This window comes from Orcinus orca, chromosome 13 (genome assembly GCF_937001465.1).
Source record: "Orcinus orca chromosome 13, mOrcOrc1.1, whole genome shotgun sequence".
Taxonomy (NCBI): domain Eukaryota; kingdom Metazoa; phylum Chordata; class Mammalia; order Artiodactyla; family Delphinidae; genus Orcinus; species Orcinus orca.
This window is the reverse complement of record NC_064571.1, coordinates 17,436,368-17,445,986: the sequence shown is the minus strand read 5'-3', so window position 1 is coordinate 17,445,986 and position 9,619 is coordinate 17,436,368. Positions and strand designations below refer to the sequence as shown.

The following is a 9,619-nucleotide window of genomic DNA, read 5'->3' as shown; positions in this document are numbered from 1 at the left end:
AAGACAAAAAATAATGCATACTCAATTATATAGCTAAATATATTAATCTGGATACAGATTGTTTTAATACATACTAATGCTGACTCATGCAAAAAAATAGATTGGTGTGAGATCAGTCAAAATATTCAGCTAGATTAGCTCCTAATTCATTCATTAGCTCCTAAAGTAGTTTTTTATAGTCAAGTAAGAGTTCAATAAAGAGTCTGTGGAGGAAGGAAAGGATTTCTGTCCTCTTTGTGATTATTTAACTATTTTCATTAAAATCAGTATCGGGGGGTGAGGAGTTGGAATCATGGTGGAAATATTCAACTGTCAAGGCAGGTTGCTGTTCAATATTTATTAAGATCTACTGGAACTCCACCCACCATCCATCTAATCATTTACTCACTCATTAACTAATTATGCACAAAATTACAGGCCAGGCACTGTGATAAGTGCTGTGGACGTTTCAACAAAGAAAATAAAAGCTTTGCTCTCTTGAGCGTACCATGTAGTAGGAGAGAATAGACATGTTAACTATAATAATGAAGTGCTGTGGTCGACCTATAGAGAAAGCACAGTAGTGGCAGAAAGGGGTGTGCAATTTAAAACTACCAGGAGTAAGAATGGGTGGTCAGGAAAGGCCTCAGAGTGGCAAATCTCAAAAGATGAGTAGCTGTCCCTCAAGTGGATGGTGAGGAAAGGAGCACTGCAGGTGAGGAAGCAACTTGAGCCAAGGCAGGGAGGCAAGGTACAGCTTAGTTTGGAAAACTCCATGAACTTCAGCATAGCTGGAACTCAAGTTCATAGTGTCATAAATTTCATCTACATCACAATGATACTGAAAGAGTACGAGTGTGGAGCGTTTTTCTATTTGATCTCAGATGCATTGTGTCTTTCTCTTTCTCTGGTCTTTGCCTTTGGGAAAAATATTTCCAAGATCCCTTGATATTTCACTTCCCGTATACAGTTGGCCCTTGAATAATGCTGGGATTAGGGATCCCACCCTCCTCCCCAAAAATAAAAAAAATTAAAAAAAACTAGATTTCTAATTTCTTTCTAGACAATATAAAATTTTAAATTACAGATATTTTAATTACTTATGAATATCTTTGTGAATTTATTGTGCTAAGTTGAAATGATCTTTTTTTTTTAATCTGAGACTTTGTTTTTAATTCTCAAGCCTTATGATCAGATAATTTACAAATCTGTGCTAATGATAGAGCTCCTCGACCTTAACCCTTCTGAGTTGGCAAAAGCATCATTACCAATCACACATCTACAGTAGTTCTATAGTTGTGTTTCTGAATACCTGTTTAAAAGTCAATCCTGAATTATAACTTAGTCTGACTTTGTAAAGAATTCACAAGCAAGTTTCCCAACCTATCATGTCACGGTGAATTTTAAAAACACCTGATCTTAAAGATCATCTATTAAAAAAAAATTTAAAAAGATCATCTATAAAATGTGAGAAGTACTAAATATTCTTTATCTGATGCTATACAAAACCACACTAAAATGCCCTTCATTAAGTAAAACGCAATGTTTTAGATGGAGAATTTTAATTAAATTGGCATATTTAAGACCAAAAAGATAAAGTGGACATTGTCAATGTATCTTCAGCCCTAGCCTTAACAGGTAAATGAACACAACTTGAAACACAGGTGAATCTTGCTGGTCTATGAGACAGTGAAGGGAGCTTCTCAATATTTAAATATATTAATATAACCAATTATAGAAATCTAAATATAAAACCAATCTCCTATAGGGTTTGAGAAGGCATTTACCATATCCCTGAAAAGATTAACATTCCTTATTCAAGTTTAATCATCTCTTTAGAAGGGGAAAACAGTGACAGTACTTGCTGAACCAGAATTACTATCAAAATTCCAAAAGCTGACCATATTCATTTAGCCACAAGCCAATCTTATTTAAATCCGGACAGAAATATTACATCAGCTATTCATGATCTGAATTCTAGTGTATGAGATCAATTTAAATATGGTACACATAAAAAGTCATGAGACATTTGTTTCATAATAAATAAGGCAGTGGCCAACTATTACTCATTAGTAGCTTTTTTGAGATAAGCTATCAAGTCTGCCCTTTCTCCCTTCTCCTTATTGCCAGCGAAGATCATTTTTGTTCCAGGGATGTACTTCTTGGGATTCTCCAAATACTCCATCAGTGTCTCCTCTCCCCAGGTGATGCCTTTGTTCTTGTTGGCATCTGTGTAAGAGAATCCGACTGCCTGACCTGTCTTTCACCCAAACAGACCATGGAGATTTGGCCCAGGCTTGTGCTTGCCTCCCTTTTCCACAGTATGGCACTGGGCACACTTCTGAACAAAAATCTTCTTGCCCTTCTCAACATCACCCATTTTTAAATCGTTCTTTCTCCGTGTACGACCTAAGCCATTCCCGCTTGCAAGCCAAAAGTCCCGCTCTCTAATCCCAAGGACACGCCGGTCCGCACCTATGTACGGGTGAAAATGCCAGAATGATCTTCTTAAATAAATCGTTCTAACATACACCTAAAATTTATGGTGTTATAGCTCTACACTAAAAAAAAATTAGAAGTCAATTTTTTCTTTATAATTTGAAGCATAAAAATAATTTAAAGTTTAATAAATCACATACATTTGTATTTATTACTTAGCTTTGGTAGTTTGATTTTAACATATTGTCAATATTTGCTTCAAATTTTTTAAGGAAAAAAATGACTACTCTTGTCTACTTTTGGAAATACATCCCACCATCTGTGTGTGTGTGGGGGGGGGTCATAAGATTTATAATAAGCACTAATTATGTCAGCCTTTGCTATGGAAGTAGACATTGTCTCTATTTTCCAAAGCTATGAGTACACCTGCTCTTTGCTCCACAGGGAAACACTATCTTTGTCTTTCAAGGCCTATAAGAAAACCTGCCATTGTCTACCTTCCAAGGCTACTTGATATAGAGATATCGTTAACAGTCAAGAACAAAGGGCAGTTAATATGTGCAGGAACATGAGACATCTATGAGAAATTATTTTCCAATATGCCTTGGCTGAAGTCAGCAGAAAAGGAATTTACTTAAATGATGTTGGGTAGTCCACAGAATCACATCCAAAACTTCTAATTGGGATGAGTCCTGATCATTCTTGCATCTTTGCATCAATGCCTTCCAAGGGCAGGTGCGTCTAGATGGTGCATCCTAAGTCCTGGTACAACATTTTTGCTGCAAGGGAAATAATTATCCAAAACTTTTGAGTCTATAGACAAAGGATGACTTTACCACCAACTAATATTAGTTTAGAAAGGAAATTTCTCAAATATAGAAAGGCATTAAAATACTCAGTTACAGGTGTCGACTACATTAGTTTGGGTTAATATAATGTCTGAATTTTAACTCTGTGATTGACAGAATTATGGCAAGCATGTTCTTTGTTCCCTAATGTTACACCAAAATTTGTTACATTATGTGGCAAAAGGAACTTTGCAGATGTAATCAACATTGCTATTCAACTAGCCTTAAAAAAGGGAGACTCTCCTGAATTATCCAGATGGTATCAAGTAATCATATGAGTCCTTAAAACAGAAGAAGAAAGCAGAAGAGTAATCAGAGATTCCAAGCATAAGAAGGACGCTATATCATTGCTGGCTAAGAGATGGAAAGAGCCATCTTGAAAGCATGAGAAGGAAACAAATTCTGCCAACAGCAAGTACACTTGGAAGAAGACCTCAAGCCTCAGATGAATTTGATATTTAAATGCTAGCATTTAATTATGGAAATCTTAGTTCATAAGAATTGTAGATTAGTTGGAATATGAAGGCACTGACATTTCCTTTCAGAGAGTTCCAAATATCAGCATTGCCGCTTACATCCATGGATTGCAAAGAGATTAAGGAAAAAAATAACAATTGTCAAACACATGTGAACAGCATCATATAAGCTCTCGATCTCCAACAGTGGTTCTCAAACTTCGACATGTGACAGAATAACCTGGAGGACTTGTTGAAACACAGATTGCTTGGTTCTTCTGCTCCCTTCCCCTGTCCCACTGGGAGCTTATGACTCAGTAGGACTGGAGGGGAACTTGAGAATTTATATTTCAAACACTTCCAAATAATGCTGTAGGTCCAGTGACCACCATAAAAGGACCACTAGCCTGTGATATTACCCATGTTTTAAAAAGTTTCTAGGAATAACTGCAGAGCCCAGAAATGGAAAGAAAGACTAAGCATCTTATTGTTTTGATAGCAGTTCTTTAATCAGAATCCATAGGGAATTTCCATTTAATCATTTGAAAATAAATTTAAACACTACTAGTCCTCTTAGGTTCCCAAAATTATATGAGGGATATATTTCTAATCTACTACATAAAGCAACATGTTGCAAATGGAAAAATAACAGAATCCATGATCCATTATACTTACTAACTGCTAAATTTGGCATAATTGTTTGATATACATGTGAGCTTTGTCATTGTCATTTTAAAGTAGGGATAAATCATATCACTTCACATGTGTAACAGTATAAGTTGATATAAATGTGAAAATACTAAATCAGTATCTCTAACTGGTATTTACAATCTACAGCTCTTAGAAATAATGGCAAACATAAAGTTAGCATTGTATACATTTCATACAGAAACTCAGTTTCCTAGAGCTGAACACTTACATCATTTTTAAATGTTTACAAATGTTAAATACAAGAACATAAACTACAATGTACTGTTTAGTAATTAATTATAAAGTGAAATTGCTGTAACCAAAAAATGGGTCAAAACTTAGTGTACTATAGTACTCAAAAGCCCTCCACATACCCCTTTCTAATCACAACACTCTATTTTCCCAACATAACGCTATCCTTAGGTTTATGGTAATTTCCTTGACTTTTCTCTTTCACCTTACTACTCAAGTATGTATCTCTAAACACTAGAGCTCATCTTTATCTTTGGTATTTACATAAATTTAAATTACTTTCTCTATCATTTGTTATCTGGCTACCTTCACTCATTTTTATGTTTGCATTATTCATCCCTGCAGTACATGTAGCCACAGCTTATTTTTCTCTTTGTGCTCATCCACACACAAGCTCACAGTCAACACACACATATTTTTGTTAGGTACTTTCCTAGGAATAAAATTGTATGGTCAAGTAGTATGCTTCCTTATGTTCAATTTTGGTAGATGATGCTAAGCAATTTTCAAAGTTCTGTAACAATTTAGAATAAATGAGTGTTCCAATTTCTCCTCATTCTAACCTATATGTCTGTATGTATAATATTTAATTGTAACCATTTTTACACGGGGAACATATTTTTACGTTGTGGTCTTAATTTGCATTTCCTGATTATTAATACGGTTCAGCACATTTCAGTCTGTTTTTGTTTGTTTTCTGTATGGAGTGGAGATCATTTGATTCACTATCAAAACATGAAATACCTGTTTGAGTTGCTTGCTTATGTTTTTCTATAACATGGTCAGTCTCATTTCTTACGGGTTTATGGAAATTACATGTATTTTGGATATGAGTTCTTTGTGGATGGATCATCTCCGTTGAGCACAGTGTCTTCTTTCCAAGTACTGTAATATTGCTCAATCATATTTTTATATTATTTTTTATAGTTCTCTAATGTTTCTGTCTTTTTCACTCTCTTGAATGTTTTTATTACTGATAAATAGAAATATAATTGAGTTCTAATTTATGAACGTGAGAAACGACAGTTTGACATGAGATCATTAAATTTTTTATGTATATTGCAGGTGAAGTCTTCTGTTCCCAAACTCTTCTTTGTAGGGTGATATGATAGCTATGGGAATATTTATATTTAATATTATTTTAGCTTGTCCAATTTTTGCAGTTCTGTCTTCTTAGTAATTTGTCAATTTGTTCTTTTTAAATTTATCAATATAAAATTGCTATAATACTATCTTTTCATTTTAATATCATATTAAACATCCAGGATTTGTAATAATGACATCTTTTTTCTTTCTGTTATTGGTCAACTGTGTTTTTCTCTTCTTTATGTTCATCAGTTTTGCATGCTGGTTAGTTGAATTGTCAAACAATCAACATTTTGTTAGTTGACTCTCTATATTGCACATTTTCTGTTTCATTAATTTGTACCCTTATATCTGTTATTTTCCTTTTTATGTCTTCTTTTGATTTATTTTGCTATATTTATACAATTTCTTGTGTTAGAGTCTTCAACCATTATTTTTCTGTCTTGTTTGTTAACATATATATATATCAGGCTATATTGTGTCATCACTGCTTTAAATATGTCCAAAACACTTTATAACATTTTTATTATCATTCATTGCAAAATATTTACTTAATTTCATTGTGATTTTCTCTCTGAACAATAAGTTATTTAGATCTTATCTGGGTAATTATTCACTATAGTATTATGTTCTGTGTTTTCAAACTGATGGTTTATTTTTTCCCAATTTTTAGTCTTTTTTTGGCAATATGTTTGCTTTAAACTATCTAGTCTGCAAGCATCCAAAGTTATTTTGAAGTGTCTTAAATTTATAACATTTATTATAAAGTTCCACAAAAAGTTAAGAACAATTAGTACCTATTATATCAAAGAATCTCTGCCTTGATGTTGAGAATAATGTTATTGCTCATGATAAACGAGTGACAAAAAGAAAATTCTGTGAGATGAAAATGTTTTTATATGAAGATAACAGAAATCAAGAAGAAGCCTATTGTGACAGAGTTGTAGGAGCATATATTTCTTAGTGAAAATACCGACATAAGCATATTTTAATAAATAATACTAAAGTATATTATAGGAGAAAACTAAGTCACTGTAAATTAATTATTAATCATCTAATACTTTGTGTTTAGCATTATGTTTATGTTAACTTCTGCCTAGGCTTTGCAAATACAGATTGCCTAGTGTAAATGTAGTAAATCCTGAGCTATTTCAATCTTGTGTCAACATACTTAATCAGTGAACATGCAATCTAAAAATGTGAAACTACCTCACATTTATGATTATTTTAATGTTCTGTCTCACCCATCTATCCTCTGACTTACAAGCATGTGCCATGGCACTTTGTTATGTTCATGTAAGGAAGGGAAATTATTACCAAGTCATTTATTTGTTACCAATAAAACAATTCATTTGTTTTCACAATTACAACAAATAGTCACATAAGGAAATGCATCAAAATCTGCATCTTGCTGTTAGGAAAAATAAAATTACCTCTCTAGCCAAATTCTAGACTAATGAAAATTGAATAGTTTTCCCGTATTCCAAACCAACAGCTACATTGCCTGCACTGTAGGGCCAATGTATTGAACTATGACTTTCACATTGTGAAAACATGGTCCTATCAGAATTTTGTTTAGAGTTTTCACAGAATTTTGCCTATGACATGACAACATAAGAGATATTGGACTTTTGGAGACCAAAAAACTGAGATTTAAGAATATGACTGAAGGATGAATTTAATGAAAAAAAAAAAAGCTTAGCCATTCCTGAAATATCAAGAATAACTTAAACTCTTCAAGTACCTAGAACTTTTTTTTCACATAGAAAAAAACAAAAGAATATTAATTACATTGAAATATAGGGCTAGACTATTAGAGGGTTTATCTAAATATGAGAGTTGATAGCAGTGGAGAACAGAATATTGAAAAATTTAACAGGTTTCCCTTGTAGAAAGCTGTGATATGAGAGTTAAGAGTTTATCAAGTCTATATGTTATTTTAATACAATTTGAAGTACATGTACCAAAGTGTTCATAGGTTTTCACTTTGTTTCCCAATACCAATTTGTATTAATAGACTTTACTTTTTAGATTAGTTTTAGATTTTCAGAAAAATGAGAACATAGTACAGTGTTATATATACACCTGACATGCACAGAGTGTCTATTATTAATATTATACATTTATATGATATGGTATGTATATTTCATTATGATACATTGTTATTAACTAACGTGTATAAACTAATCAGATTTCCTTAATTTATACCTAATGTCCTTTTTCTGTTCAATGGGTGTAGAAGTCTCCAACCATAAAATGGTTTTGTCTTTTTCTCTTTTCACTTCCATCAGTTTTTGCCTCATGTATTTTCATTCTCTAATATTAGCTACATACTGATTTTTTTTTGAAATTAATATAGCGACTCCATATTTTTTAGTGTTAGCATGGTACATATTGCTCATTTTCTTTATTTTTAATCTGTGTTTTTGTTTTTATAATTAAAGTTGTTTTCTTGTAGACAATACATGGTTAGATATTATTTTATTATTCTACTCTCACAGTCTCTTTTACTTGGTATATTTTCACATGTAATATGATATTTTATATAGTTGGATTAATAGCCACAATGTCTGACTCTCTTATACTTCTTGCGATTGTTTTTTTTCCATTTATATTGAGAATAATTGGTATACATCACCAAATAAATTTATATATACTGTGAAATAATTTCCACAATAGGTTCAGCTAACATTCAACCTTCTCATATAGATATAATAAAAAATAAAGAAGAAAAAAAAGGAAAAAAAATCCTTGTGATGAAAACTCATAGTATTTATGCTCTTAACAACTCTCCTACATATCATATATCAGTGTCACCAATGGTCATCATGTTGTACATTACATCCCTAGTACTTGTTTATCATATAACTGGAAGTTTGTAACTTTTGACCACCTTTCTCCAATACCCTCTGCCCCAATTCTTTTTTCAGTTTCCAGTAATCACAAGTCTATTGTTTTTTTGTTTTTTTTTTCTTAAGGTTCCCAAGACGCCCAATATAAATGAGATCATACAGCATTTGTCTTTCTCTGCCTGGTCAATTTCACTGAGCATGCCTTCCAGTTCCATCATGTTGTCACAAAAGATTGGATTTTCTATCTAATTTTTAAGGCAGAATAATATTTTATCTATCTATCATCTATTTATCTATCTATCTATCTACCACAGTTATTTATCCATTCAACAGTCAATGGGCATTTAGTTTGTTTCCATGTCTTGGCTATTTAAAATGACGCTGCTATGAATAGTAGGATGCAGATACCTTTGCCAGTTAGTGTTTTCATATCCTTTGGCTATATTCCCAGATATGGAATTGCTGAATCATATTGTAATTGTATTTTTAATTTTTTGAGACTCTTCAAAACTGTTTTAGGTAGTGGCTGTACCAATTTATATTCTGCCCAACAGTGCACAATTGTTCCCTTTAGTGTTTTCATATCCTTTGGCTATATTCCCAGATATGGAATTGCTGAATCATATTGTAATTGTATTTTTAATTTTTTGAGACTCTTCAAAACTGTTTTAGGTAGTGGCTGTACCAATGTATATTCTGCCCAACAGTGCACAATTGTTCCCTTTTCTCAGCATCAACAATAGGATTTGTTATGTCTTGTCTTTTTGATGTTGACCATTCTAAAAGGAGTGAGATGATATCTCATTGTGATTTTAATCTGCATTTCCCTGATGACTACCAATGTTAAACATCTTTTCATGTACTTGTTGGCCTTTAGTGTATCTTCTTTGGAGAAATATCTATTCAAATATTTTGCCCATTTTTTAACTGGGTTATTTGTTATCTAGCTATTGTGTTGTATAACATCTTTATATATTTTGGATATTAACCCGGTATCAGATATATGGTTTGCAAATAT

The 9,619-nt window shown here is 32.5% G+C and overlaps 1 pseudogene; it reads right to left on the bottom strand.

The window, feature by feature from the left end:
• Positions 1–1,446: 1,446 nt before the first annotated feature.
• LOC101288660 (cytochrome c-like) lies at positions 1,447–2,463 on the bottom strand (annotated as a pseudogene).
• Positions 2,464–9,619: the final 7,156 nt, after the last annotated feature.